The sequence below is a fragment of the Sus scrofa genome, chromosome 2 (assembly GCF_054392235.1).
Source record: "Sus scrofa isolate SSC_HxYL_T2T_F1_AM1 chromosome 2, Sscrofa_HxYL_maternal_Yorkshire_Landrace_v2.0, whole genome shotgun sequence".
NCBI classification, from domain to species: Eukaryota; Metazoa; Chordata; class Mammalia; order Artiodactyla; family Suidae; genus Sus; species Sus scrofa.
Genome location: NC_139384.1, coordinates 32992248 through 33006806, shown reverse-complemented (window position 1 = coordinate 33006806; position 14559 = coordinate 32992248). Strand labels below are relative to the sequence as shown.

Sequence of the window (14559 nt, the reverse complement as noted above, 5' to 3'; positions counted from 1 at the left end):
TTTTTGGTAGATTTTGTTGCTTAATTTTTTTTCTAATAATAATTTAAAAATCCCCAATAAGTATTCACTTCCTCTTCTCTCCCTTTTACCTTTTTTATCTTTCTTCTTTGTTGATAAAGACACTGAAGGCTATATACATTTCCCTCTAGCAAACTTTATTATGATCCTTAAATTTTTGATTAAATATTTTCATTTTCATTCCTTTTCGGATCATTATAATTTCAGATCCGATTTCTTTTTTTTAATCCAAGTTCTTTTATTAATTTATTATTTAAATTCTAGCTAAAAAATTACTTATTCCCAGAGTTCCAGTCGTGGCACAGTGGTTAACGAATCTGACTAGGAACCATGAGGTTGCAGGTTCGATCCTTGGCCTTGCTCAGTAGGTTAAGGATCCAGTTTTGCCGTGAACTGTGGTGTAGGTCGCAGATGTGGCTCGGATCCTGCGTTGCTGTGGCTCTGGCGTAGACCGGTGGCTGCAGCTCTAATTAGAACCCTAGCCTGGGAAACTCCATATGCTGCGGGAGCGGCCCTAGAAAAGACAAAAAAAAAAAAAAAATTACTTATTCCCAACTTTTTTATATGTTAATCATAAAGCATTTCCTAATCAGTTTCTTTTGTCAAGTATGTAATTCTTATAAATCTTCTATGGATACATACACAATGCATTTTTCCATTTAAAAGTTATAAAATTGTATTATTCATTTCTTTCATGTACATCCTCATTTTTGGCCTAACACAACTGCCTAATTCTGAAATAGGCATATGAAAGGGTACCACTATATTTGTGTGTTAATTAAATTTTAATTGCTTTTCTATGCATGTTTGCTTTATATTCAGTTGTGATGTATTTTGATGCACAAAGGATTATGACAAGTATATCTTGTTCTGTCTAGTATATTAACCTAAATTCATTATCTGATTTCAATATTGCCACCATTTTTCTTACTGTTTGCCTTTGTCTATTATCTATTTGTCCATTCCTTTACTCTCAAACTTTTTTCATCTTTTTGTGTGTTTTTTGGTCATTTTTATCTAAAATAGATTTGTATGTAGGTTTTTTTTTAAGTATAATGATAACTATGTTATCAAAGACTTTTCAAAATGTGTATTATAACTTGTGGTATACAGTATACTATAATGTACAAATTTCTTTACGGCAACTTACAAAACTACATAGACTATTGAAAAATGAAAAACCTGGGAAAATTAGTGCCCAAAAGGAAAAGTTAGAAAGCTCAGAGCTAAAATTTTGCTCAATTCTAAAATGCAAAATTTGTGGTACATATTTTTCTATAAATTGTTGGTTAATTAATATTTTTGCCTCCATCTTATTTTTTAAAACTTTATTGTCCTTTGTATTTCAACCATTGTAAAGATAGAAACAAGATCAACAGATGACTGACCAAATCCATTTGCCCCCTTTTTTTCTCTGATTTGATCAAGCAAAGTATTGGAACTGCTGAACCTTCTTGCATCCATTAACTTAGTAGGACTACCATATTTTCCATTCCATTAGTGGTGAATTTCCCTTTCCTGTGTCTCATACCTTTCTATCATACTTCTTTATTATTATATGTATCCAAAATACTAACTCTCCACTTCCCATCCTTCCATCCTTACTCCAGAAGATCTATTTTCTCACAATTTGTCTGTGGTCTCTTATTCTCTTCCCATAGTTACTACCTTGACAACTCAGGTTTTGCTAAGATAGTTCAAAACCTCCAGTTTCAATCCATTATTATGTCTGCTCTTGAAATATGGCTCTTACATTTTAAGAATCCCTATATAGCTCATATATTTGTGCTCTCAAATTTTTAGCTATATATATTTCAAGGTTTACTGTTCTGCCTTCTCTTTGTCTTCTCCAATCTTGAGTTCTCTGTCCTGATTCACGTATTTATTTATTTATTTTTTTGATGAAAGTCCTTTCCTCAAAGGGGCATATGGGCACTAAATTCTTTGAACTCTTTCATGTACAAGAATATTTCCCAACCTCCTTGTGATTGAATGACTGTAAATCCTCTCTCAATCATCTATAGATGTTATTCCAATGCCAGAGTAATTATCCCCTTGTTATTTCTCCTCAAATAATACTTGGAACTCAGAGAGGCCTTTTACTCATTAGACTCAAGCCTTCTTTAGCACAAATACTGTAAATCCATGCCCTCTTCCATCTGTTTTTTTTTCTCCTTCTAGATGGTCTATTATTTAGTGTAATTCTTCTCCCTTTCCCTCATGATTGGTTTAATTTGTAGTTTGGCAATATTTCAGGATATATATTCCATTTGATATGTTGGAATACCAATTAATTCTCTCATTCAATTTTTAAATTAAAATTTTAGTTCAAAAATGATCATTTCTAGGTCAACAGTTTCTTTTGGGACTGAAATTGAATCTTCTAAGTGCTTACAATACTCTGGTTGTATTATTTGATTTTTTTTTTTTTTTTGCTTTTTAGAGACACACCTGGGGCATATGGAGGTTCCCAGGGTAGCGGTCGAATAGGAGCTACAGCTGCCAGCCTACACCACAGCAACTCAGGATCCGAGCCACTTCTGCAAACTACACCACAGCTCACTGCAACCCTGGATCCCCAATCCACTGAGCAAGGGCAGGGATTGAACACGCTTCCTCATAGGATATAGTCGGATATGTTTCCACTGCACCACAATGGGAACTACTACTTCAATAATTAACTATTTAACAGCTCTGTTTAGTTAAGGACCATATTTTCTGGATGTTCTGAGCATTCTTTCTCTCTCTAGCCACTAGGATCCTTTGCAGAAATTATAGTTTACTTTTGCTTATTCAGAGGGCTCAGGCTGAGCTCATGGGGTACTTATTTCTGAGGGTGGTGAGGCACGAAGAGGCTGCCTGTGAAGCTAGTTCAGTACCAGCGGGCAGGTGTTAGTACCCAGCTGAGGCCTCCATGGGAAAAAGAAAGGGAAACTCCCCCTGGAATCCTTTGGAAGAGGGCGCTCCTCTCCCTCTGGGAATGCCACAGATTTCTCACAGGTACACTCTCTCCAGGATCATAGGTGTGCTGATTTTTGCCCTAGAATTCTCCACAGTTCCACGCTGAGGCCATGAGAAAATGTCTGGCCCCCACATGTTCTGTCTGGATCAATAGAGCCAAGACACACTGCTACCCTATAGCCTCTGCCTGCTGGGTACACTTGGGGGAGGAGAGAGGCTGTTAGATAGGACCTGAGATTAGTGAACAGCTGGGACACATTCAAGGTGCCATATTCCCAGCCTTCTGCCAAATATATTTTAAATGTTTTCAATGTGAAATATAAAACTCATACAGAAATGTGCATAAATCATAAATGTCAGTATAATAAATGATTATAAAATGAACTCTTGTGTAAGTACTTCCAAAGTCAATAAATAGAATCTTGCCAGCAACCCAGAAGACCCTGGTGTCTTCCTTCTTTAACACAATACCCTCTCGGCCTCTCTGGAGATAAATCACTATCCTGTCTTTTATGGTATTCAATTCCCTTGCCTTTCTGAGAAGCAGTCATATACATACCTCTCCTATTGGTTCTGCTTCTCTGGAGAACCCTAGTTTTAACATATAGCCTTTCCTCTGAGCATAGAAAGAGGGCGCTAGTGTCTCCTCCTCTTCTTAAAAGAGGGCACTAGCCCTATGAGATGAAGCCCCACACTTGTGACCTCATTTAATTTCATTACCTGCCCAAAGGTCTTTATCTCCAACTATAGCCACATTGAAGGTCAGGGTTACAACATATGAATTTGAGGTGGGGTAGGAATACAATTCCATCATAGCAATGCTGTTATAAATGTTCTCAATATGTGCTCTGATTCACATGTACACACATTTCTCTAGAACATATAATTAGGAGTAGATCGATGGCAAATACGGCTCCATCTTTGATATGAAATGATGCCAATTACAACAACCAGCAATTTATTAGAGTTTTTATTGCTCCCTGTCCTTTTTGACATACTGAATCATGATTTTAAAAATATATATTTACCAATCTCCTGGGTGTATAATGTTGTCTCATTCTGGTTTTAATTTGTGTTTCCTGGATTCAAGGTTAAGCACATAAGGGGAAGAAAAAAAAAAAGACATGCCTAAGAAGTCATTTAATGTTAAGAGAGCAGAGGTAATATAGCTGTGCTAAGTGTTCCATGAGGTAGTAATCTCTATAACAACCCTGGAGGTAGGTACTGTTATCACCTCATCTTACAGGTGAGGAAGTTGAGGTTTAGTGAAAACATAGCCAGACAGTGCAGAACTGAGATTTGAACCCAGACCTGAATTTCTCAGCACCAAGTGCCCTACCCTTTAAGAAGCCAAAAGAGGAGCCATGAGGATGATTCTCTAGAGAAAGGAGTTACTCATGGCCGGGAGAACAGACATGAGGCTGCAGCGGTCGGTGAAAATTTTCAGAGTAAGTCATAGAGGTGCAGCTTCTAAAAGTTTGTTAGCTAAGGAGAGTTCCCATAGAAGGGCAGCAGAAATGAATTCGACTAGTATTCATGAGGATGCAGGTTCAATCCCTGGCCTCGCTCAGTGGGTTAAGGATTCGGTGTTTCTGTGAGCTGTGGTGCAGGTCATAGACACGGCTCGGATCCCTGTGTTGCTGCGGCTGTGGTGTAGGGTGGCAGCTGTAGCCCGGATAAGACGCTAGCCTGGGAATCTCCATATGCCACGGGTGCGGCCCTAAAAAGCAAAAAAATAAAAATTAAAAAAAAAATTGTTAGTTAGGGAAAGAAGAGCAAAATGTCAGATAAATTGAGATTAAGCCTGATCTATGTCTTGGGGATTTGAGTACTTGTCACACCTAAAGTGAGAAGTTTTTGGATCTTAAAACTCAAAGTGACTTTCAAAAAATAACATTTAAACATTTTTTTCCTGCTATTAAAAAACATGTGCATTTTTACTGTCAAATTTTTGGAAAATTCAGACAGCCACAAAACTGAAAAGAAAAAAAAAAATCACTCAATCTTACTACCCAGAATTAGTCATTAAGATTTTATCTTTCCAGCATTTTCAAGACCATAGATCAGATGGCATATGTTATTTTGTGACTTTTTTTTTTTGCCCTAAACAAAATATTAAGAATAACTTTTCATGTCATCAAAAAATCTTTTGCCAACATTCCCTAGTGGCACAACGGGTTGTCTCACTGCCGTGGAACAGGTTGCTGCTATGGCGCAAGTTCAATTCCTGGCCTGCAAACTTGGAGTACCACAGATGTGGACAAAAAGAAATTTTTTTCACATATGGTATTTATGGTTCACTTTAAGATTGTAGCATAATCCTTTAATAATATTTCAAATAACCAACTCCATGACGAACATCCACAAAGATAAATCTTTGCCAATTTTCTAATTATTTCTTTCAGTAATATTCCTAGAATGTGCATGACTGTGGCTCATGGTCCATCAACTTAGATTGGCAAAAAAAATATCATACCCATATAGTTCTTTTAGATCAATTCAGGTTTGATTCCAAGGCCCTTTACCTCTGGTTTGCAGGGAATCAGACTGGCCCTCCTGATTTTAAAAGAATCTGAGAGGTTTTTGCCGTGCTTTCAATGCAAGGGAAGGACACAGCCATCCCACGCCACCTGGGTCAACATGGCCAATAGCTCTGGCCAGACCCCTATTGTTCCTTGAAGCCGTGTAATTACTTCTGTTACACTTTCGGTGTTCTTCAAAGGCACTCTTCTCGCCCACTCTCCCTGGGACACTTAATGTAGGCTCCTCCATGATTTTAGGCTTTCATATGAGACAGAGGTGTTCTTGACTGTAAGCAGTTTCAGCTTTCCAGCAAGCAGCAAACTTCCCTTGGGGCAAAGAGCCTTCGAGATTTTGCTACCTGCTTCAAACGGCAGGAAGAAAAACATATGAGACCACCACCAGTCAAATCACCTGGGATTCTCATCTATTTACATAGTTCTTTTTTTGACCACTTTTACCCATTTTGTGTCCTGCCCTCCCTGTTCCCCCACCTCCAGTAACCAGTAAGCAGTAACCAACAGTCTGTTCTCTGTATCTAGGAGTTAGTTTGTTCGTTAGTTTTTTAGATTCCACATATTAGTGAGCTCTCATGTTATTTGTTTTCTCTAACTTATTTCAGTATCATGCCCTCAAGGTCCATCCATGTTATAGCAAATGGCAGGATTTCAGTCTGTTTATGGCTGCATAATATTCCATTGTACATGTCAAGCACATTTTCTTCATCTATTCATCCATCAGTGGACATTTAGGTTGTTTCCATGCTTTGGTTACTATGAATAATGCTGCAGTGAACATGGGGAGAGGGCAGATATCCTTTTGAGTTAGTGTCTTCATTTCCTTAGGTTAAATATCCAGAAGTGGAATTGCTGGATCATATGGTAACTCTATTTTTTAATATTCTGAGGAACCTCCATACTGTTCTATGTAGTGCTTCACCAATTTATATTTTCATTTACACATTTCTAATAGTTCCCTTGCCATATCTAAAGTACTTGTCAAGGTGATTTCTGCTTAGTGGAATAGAATCCGAGTAATTGTAACAGAAGGTGAAAAAGTGAGAAGTACCATATGAAAGGCACTAATGGAGTTCTAAGAAAAACAAAGAAATAAATTAAAACCCTTGAGGCATCTCCTCAGGGAAGAGGACATTTGAAATGGGTAAAAATTGGGCACTCCAAGGAGATATAACACTGGACAAAGGTATAGAGGTGCAAAATCAAGTGTTTCAAGTCTTACTATGGAAAGTATGGTCCATGGATCAGCAGCATCAGCATCACCTAGGAGCTTGTTAGAAATGCAGCAGCTCAGGACTTGCTCCAGACTGACTGAATCAGAATCTTCATTTTAACAAGAGCTGCCGTGATTTGCAGGCAATTAAGGTTTGAGAAGCACTGCTCTAGTGTAGCGATTCTCAAAGAGTGAGCTCAGACCAGCAAGATTAGCTCCCTTTGGAAGCCTGTTAAAAATGCAAATTCTCAGGTCCCTCCCCACCCCAGACCCACTGAATCAGAAGCTCCAAATGTGGCGTCAAGCCCACAGGGGTGATTCTGATGCTTGTGCGAGTTGGAGAACCACTGCTCCAGAGCAGAGGTTGAAAAACAAAACCTCTAAATGTTTCAGGCTTTGTGGGCAATGTGTCTGTCACAACTACTTAACTACTATGGTAACAAGAAGGTACCAATAGGTGACATGCAAACAAATGAGCATGAATGGGCTTCAGTGAAACTCTATTTACAAAATAGTGCTGGATTTGGTCATAGCCATTGGATCACATTTGCTAACAACTGTCCTTAAACATGGACTTTTTTTTTTTTTCTATTTTTACGGCTGCACCTGTGGCATATGGATGGATGTTCCCGCACTAGGGGTTGAATCAGAGTTGCAGCTGCCTGCCTACACCACAGCCACAGCCACAGCAATGCCAGATCCCAGCCACATCTGTGACCTAAACTGCAGCTTGCAGCAATGCCAGCTCCTTAATCCCCTGAGCAAGGCCAGGGATTGAACCCTCATCCTCACAGAGAAAACACTGGGTACTTAACCCACTGAGCCACAGCAGGAACTACCTAAAACACGGACTCTCAAACTTGACTCTATATCTGAATCATGTAGGCGAGCATCACATTTCTTGATACTCAGGCCATGCCCTGTATCAATTAAAAGAACATTTTTGTGGTTGGGATGAGGCATCAATATTTTAAAAAATTGTCCAAGTGATTCGAATGCATAGCTAAGGAATAGATGGGCCCAGAAAGAGGATGCGAGAGGCTCAGGGGAGATGAAATATAAAGGATGGCTGGAAACCTGAATGTGGAAGCCTTTCAAATTGGGTTATTCCCCAAGGACCACAATCACATGGGGATTTTAATATCCCTATAGGTCGGGGTGCGTTATTTTCATTTTTTTCTTAATCACGTGTTACTACATTCACACCACAATATTAAAAATGAGAACCGTCTGAATAAGGGATAGGCCAAATGGTTTTTAATTCCCCAACAGCAAAACCCTGTTAATACCTTGCCCTGTGTCAGCAAAATAATTGTGGTTCAAGTGAATATAAAACACTTCCATTCAATCTTCTCCCTCCTCCCTAAGGCAAACGCTTTCTTATCGTGGAGAAACAGTACTCCTCAAACTGTCAGGTCGCATCAGGGGAGTTGAACAAGAATTATAAAGCCAGGCTAAATCGAGGCATCAGCTGAGAGGGGAAAATTCTTCGGCAGGTGAGCTTTCTTTAGCCTCTTCTCCGACTGGAGCCTCCCTGATGTTGCTGTATAAATGCCAGGAGAGAGGAGGCCAAGACTCTTGCAGGAGAATGAATTAAAGGTCTTTGGTAGCAGATGCTGTCACTGGCTGACTCAAGTGGAAAAAAAGTCTGAAAAGATCCGCAGTGGCCCATAGATCTGGGTCAGGCGCCGTGCACGATCTCTTCATGGTGCTGCCTTCCAGGTGGATGAGCTTTGTCTAATTTCTGCCCTAGAGTTACTTCCGCTAAGATGCCAGTTTCAGGAAGACACCATCTGATTGGCCAAGCTTGAGTCACGGGACCTTCATGAACAATCCCGCCTTGATTGACGGTTCCTCCAAGTTCAGCTGGGATTCTTTCACCACAAAAAGGGAGAAGAGATGCTAGAAGGCAAGACAACAGATGTCCACTACAGAGGACAAAAATCAGTATTTGTAAACACCACATCTAAACGCAGCGTTTAAACTCTCACAGCCTGTCAATATAGCCACACATTGACTGTGAGTCTGGCACATGATCTCTTAAAATTCCAGAAGGACATTGCCCTTTGTGTCATAAGCATTGGAGCAGGAGCAGTCTTAAAGATCCAATCCCTCCCTGTTATGGGGAGGAAACTGATCAAGATGGAATAAACTTTCCATGCCTATTCCTAATTATATTTAATATTATTCAGGAAAAGTATACAGTTAAACAAGTTAGACCATTCTAGATCATTCTGCCTGTGGTTGTTAAAGTGTTTTTAATTTCCCTGAAGACTCTATTCATCACGGTTGCTCTTTTAAAAATGAAAAATAACAGTCTCTTGCATTTGTCCAGAGGTTCTTATTAAATGCACCAATTCCCAGGCCCCAACCTCCGGAGATTCTGATTCAGTAGGTCCTGGTTAAGACTCAGGTCACTGCTGTTTTAAACAAGCACCTGTACTCAGATGGTCTGTCCACAGCTCTTGGAACAATAATGTGGTCCCACACACACATGTTCACAGAAGCCAGGAGGTAATATGAGTAAAGCTGGGTGGGTATAAGATAATAATCAGAGGTGAAGACGGTAAATTGGGAAGTGTGTGTCCTAAGGCTACTCAGGTTTAGTCTATTTTTGAACACCTTATAAATTAAAAAATCCTGTTTGCAGGAAAAGTTCTGCTCTCATAGATTCCATAAACTGTGAGTTCTATTAGTGCTTTCACAAGAAATTTGATTACTTGTTGAACTTCTAAGATAGACAAAACAACTATTAGTCCCACCTTCATGAATAAAAATGGGAGTGATGTAAAGTAGCCCTTCCAAGGATAAATGGCTTCTGTGGAATCTGAACACACATCTTCTAATTCCTAAACTTAGGTACTTTAAAATATACCCAAGTAATGCACTCCCCTCTTTATTTTTTTTTAATTCTTCTCTGTGATGTAGTTTGCATAAACAACATTCTTTTCAATTGTGGTTATGTCTGTCCAATCATAAACGGGACAAGAAAAAAAAAAGCCTAGCTATACTTTTTTAAATATGTGAAAAGCATGTAAAACATGCAGAATCCTTAGAATTTTAGATCATGATACAAAGCTTGGCACATTGTTATATAAAATGACTATGTGCAACTTTAAGACTGACCCAGTTTTCATTATTTTATCCAAAAAAGCTAATATATATTATTTTTATATCACAGTTAGATGACTTAAAGACACAAAATATGTTTGGCACAGATTCACCATTCCTTAGTAAAATAAAAGACAAAGTGCCCACAACAGTTAGAAAGTAAATATAATTATTTATCTTAGCCAAAGGCTCTGAATGTGCTACGACAGAGATTTAAATAGCACTTTCCAAATAAGATGGCTATTTGATGTCAAGTTTTGAAAGTGATGAGTTGAGTCCCTTTCACAATAATTGGAAATTCTGGATGTATCTGACTCAGTATTCCTAACTACTGCAGTATTCCCATACAATGTTGGAGTTGGAAAACCAGAATTAGGACTAGGTTAGAGGTTAACTCTGTAGCATCAGTTTTTTATTGAACGAAGCTTGGTTCAGGGAACTTGCTTTGACCAATCCTACCTTAACATCTTGATGATAATGAATCAAGTTCTAACAAGATTTTGCAGTGCATGAAATACCTTCTGTGGGCATTAGAATCAATCAAAAGGAGTTCCTGTCGTGGCGCAGTGGTTAACGAATCCGACTAGGAACCATGAGGTTGCGGGTTCGGTCCCTGCCCTTGCTCAGTGGGTTCACAATCCGGCGTTGCCGTGAGCTGTGGGGTAGGTTGCAGACGCGGCTCGGATCCCGTGTTGCTGTGCCTCTGGCGTAGGCTGGTGGCTACAGCTCCGATTGGACGCCTAGCCTGGGAACCTCCATATGCCACGGGAGCGGCCCAAAGAAATAGCAAAAAAAAGACAAAAAAAAAAAAAAAAAAAAAGAATAAATCAAAAGTATAGAGAAATATAGCCCCTTTGGTAATAAGGAAACATATACTTGTGGTTTCAACTGGGTGGAGGTAGGATTAAATAATTACAAAAGTACATTAAAATAACATTTAAAGTTTTATAACAAACAAGAGAAAAAAGTTACTATCTATAATATGTAAAGAGTGCTTAAAAATCAATAACAGATAAAACCAATCAACTAGAATAATGTTAAAAGATAGTGACAATTGTCAAAAGAAGAAATCAAAAGGTCAATAAGCATATAAAGTCTTACTTTTACTAGAAATGAATAAATGCATATTGAAACCAAAATAAGAAATTTCACCCATTAAATTGGCAAATATTGTTTAAAAGATGTTTGCGGGAGGAAAAAATGCAATGAAACAGGAATTATGAAATAATGCATGTGGAACTAAAGTTTGGCACAACAATTTTGGAAAATAATTTTACAAATTATGTCAACATTTTAAACTGTTCCTTACCTATAAAAATGTATTATAAGTAAAATGCCAGAAACACAGGCCAATATTATTTCATAATAATTCTTATGGCAGTATTTTTGGCAATTGGAAAAACTTTAAATACCCATAGAAGATTATTTAAATAAACCAGGTTGTATCAATAGGTTGAAATATTATATATCTATTTCAACAATCAGATTTTCAAAGAATATTAAAAACTTTGGTAAAGTTCCAATCATTTAAAAGGAAGGATACAAAATGGTATATACAGTATAATTTTAATTTTGTTTAAAATGTGTATTCTGTATTAGTCTGCTTGGGCTGCCATAACAGAATACCAGATATCTGTGGCCTGAAAGACAAAACAATTATTTTCTCACAATTCTGGAGGCTGAAAGTTTAAGTTCAAGGTGCCATCAGGGTTGATTTCTGCTGAGAATCTTGCAGCTGGCCACCTTCTGACTCCGTCCAGACATGGCCTTTTCTGCTGCATGCATACTCTTAGTGTCTCTTCCTCTTCCTATAAGGACACCAGTCCTTTTGGATTAAGGTCCCACCCTTAAGATCTCATTTAACCCCACACTACAAGGTACCTCTCTGGCACCAGCTGGATGTTGCATAATTCAATTCTGTTCTGACACCATTTACCTGTAGATAGCATTAGATTCCACATGGGGGGTGGGTGGGAGGGGGAGCCCTCAAGGCCACAAGACTGCCAGTCTTCAGCCACAAGTTCCAGGTTGTTACCGGTGCTGATCTACTGGCTAAAAATCAGATGTTCCTACCACCCACTCCTTGGAATGAATGAATTTGCTAGAGCAGCTCACATAAACTAGTTTACTCATGAATCAAGAGTCAGATGAAGAGATACAGAGGTCAAAATCCCGAGCTAAGGAGCTTCTGACTTTGGTTAGTTGGGGGCTAGCATAGTGGTTCAGGTTCACCAACATGGAAGCTCTCCTTTCTGGTTTTTTTATGGAGGCTTCATTACATAGGCATGATTGATTAAATAATTGGTCAGTGGTGACTGATTCAATCTCCAAGCCCCTTTTCTCTACTCTGAAATCAGGGGCTAGTATTGAAAGTTCTGATCTTTTATTCAAGGTTTGTTTCCCTGGCAACCATCCCTATCCTAATGTGGGGCCCAAAAATCACTTCACTAACATAACAAGAGATATGTTTGTCCCTCTCAATACTCAGGAAATTCCAAGGGTTTTAGGAGCTCTATGCCAGAAATATGTCTAAGACCAAACATACATTTCTAATTATAAATCACAAAATCATAATTCACTTTGAGAATAGATAAACATGTTGTTTATCATCAAAGTTTTACCCAGTATTTTTAGCAAGTGCATTGATGATTCTTAGCCAATCAATTATTACTGGTTCTAATTTCATCATTCATTCCACATTGATTAGTTGGCATTCATTCTATCATAAGGAAGAGCTTTTACTCCTCCCCTCTTTATGTATTTATTCATTTGTATCAGTATTGGCTCATGGATTTTTATTCAATATTTAAGAGGTTCTAATCTGTTATTATTATTTTGATATTCAAATGGTCCCAATTGCTCTTTTTATTTTTTGACTTCTCCTGCTGCTTCACTCTCCTTTTTCTTAATCTCTTCTCCTGTCACATATTTTCCTCTTTCTTTCTTACCCATGTCCCCTCCCCATCCTACCATCCTCACTTCTTTTGTTTTTGCCTTGAGCTCATTTTTCTCCTTTATTCACTGGATGGTCTCAAATTCATGGAGTTTCTCTTTCATCACGTCTCTCTCTCATTTCCTTGGATGTGCCCCAAACTACAATTGCTGCTGGAGCAAATCTGGTAGTTTCTAAAGGTGGTACTTCTCTTGATCTAATCGTAAAGATGCCAACTGCAGTTAAGTGTCTCAGTATTTCCAAGGGTTTATAACTTAGCTATAAAAATTCACTTTAGGCTACAGTTTGACATATAATCTTTCAGCCCAGGAGTGAATTTCTTCAACCATTTCCCTTTAATGCGACACCACTTGATTCAATGTAGCTTTCATCCTCTAATAATATATGCTCATGAGTTATTACTGCATCAATACAAATCATGTCCTTTGCTAAAGTAATTACTGTGGGTAAATAAGAAAAAAGATACAACATCCCTGGTTCAAGGGTTACAAGATGAAAAAAGTATTGATCTTCTGCAATGCTTTCTCTTCTATCCATCCTCTGCCCATTAAACACCCAACCTGGGAACCCTGAACAAAATTCTAATGTTTTTTAAAAAAAAAGATAATATGCTATTTATAAGATACTGGTTTTTCTGAGAGTAGCCTGGGTCCAATTTTTGTTTCACGATCTGGCTTCAAATTAAAAGGCTTAACCTAATGAAATGATTGGTCAGCCATTCTATATTTTGAAGTAAGTAACCAGAATTTGTGGAAGGAGTATACTTAGGAATATTATTTGTGGGAGACTAGACAACCAGCTGTACAGCAGTGGACATGTTATAGGAAGAGAAACATATTATGATAGAGAAAGTGTTGAATTTGAAATCAGGATTCTAGGCCTGGTTTAGTCACCCACAATCTGAGTACAACACTCACTTCTGCTCCCCCTATTCACTTTTCCTCATCTGTAAAAATTGTTAATTTGGGAGTTCCCCCCATGATACAGCAGGGTCAAGGATCTGGTGTTGTCTCTGCAGCAGCTCAGATCACTGCTGAGGCGTGGGTTCAATCCCCAGCTGGGCATGGGGGCTTAAGGATCCACTGTGGCTGTAGCTGTGGTATGGTATAGGTCTAAGCAGCTGAGGCTTGGATTTGATCCCTGGCCAGGGAACTTCCATATGCCATGGGTGTCGCAAAAAAGAAGGTAATTTGGGACACAATGACCCTTAAGGTCCCTTCTAACTCTAATATAATCCTATGATCCTTCAGATCCACGAAAACGATGGCTTTTCCAGTTAGTGTCAGTGCGATAAAGCAAGTTTAACCTAGATTTGGGAGCAAGGAGCAGGGTAGGATTGGAGACATTTCTGCCAGAACAGCTGATTTAACTAATCTAGAAAAAAAGAATAAAAACGAGGGCAATATCAGTGGGAAAAGTTGTTTACTTATTTGTGTAGTTTCATGTTTAAACTCATTTAATCCATTTGATCCGAGTGGTCTCCTGTGTATATCCACTCTCAAAGGGCAGCTGAGGTAGAACCATCTTTGAAATTAACTGTGCATTCTTTTCTTTCCTCCTAGTCCTTTTTTTTTTTTTTTTATCACATGTAGGAGGAAGGATGTTCTTCTTGGATGGAGGAGAAAGTATTTAAGTACCTTATATACAGAATCATCCATTGAACCTAGCATAGTGCCTTAGACTTAATGGACACTAAAAGGATACCTTGTGAACTGAACTACAGCAAATCTAAATAGCAGCCCCCTTAGTTCTTTGATAGTTTCTTT

At 38.5% G+C, this 14559-nt stretch overlaps 1 protein-coding gene across 1 annotated transcript in view; it reads right to left on the bottom strand.

Annotated features, from left to right (window-relative positions):
- Positions 1 to 7964: 7964 nt before the first annotated feature.
- Positions 7965 to 14559, bottom strand: part of DCDC1 (doublecortin domain containing 1) — a 489423-nt gene continuing 482828 nt past the window's right edge. Inside the window, exon 47 of the transcript XR_014837084.1 lies at positions 7965 to 8631. The gene's annotated coding sequence lies outside the window, so the exon portion shown is untranslated. The remainder of the gene's footprint in view (positions 8632 to 14559) is intronic.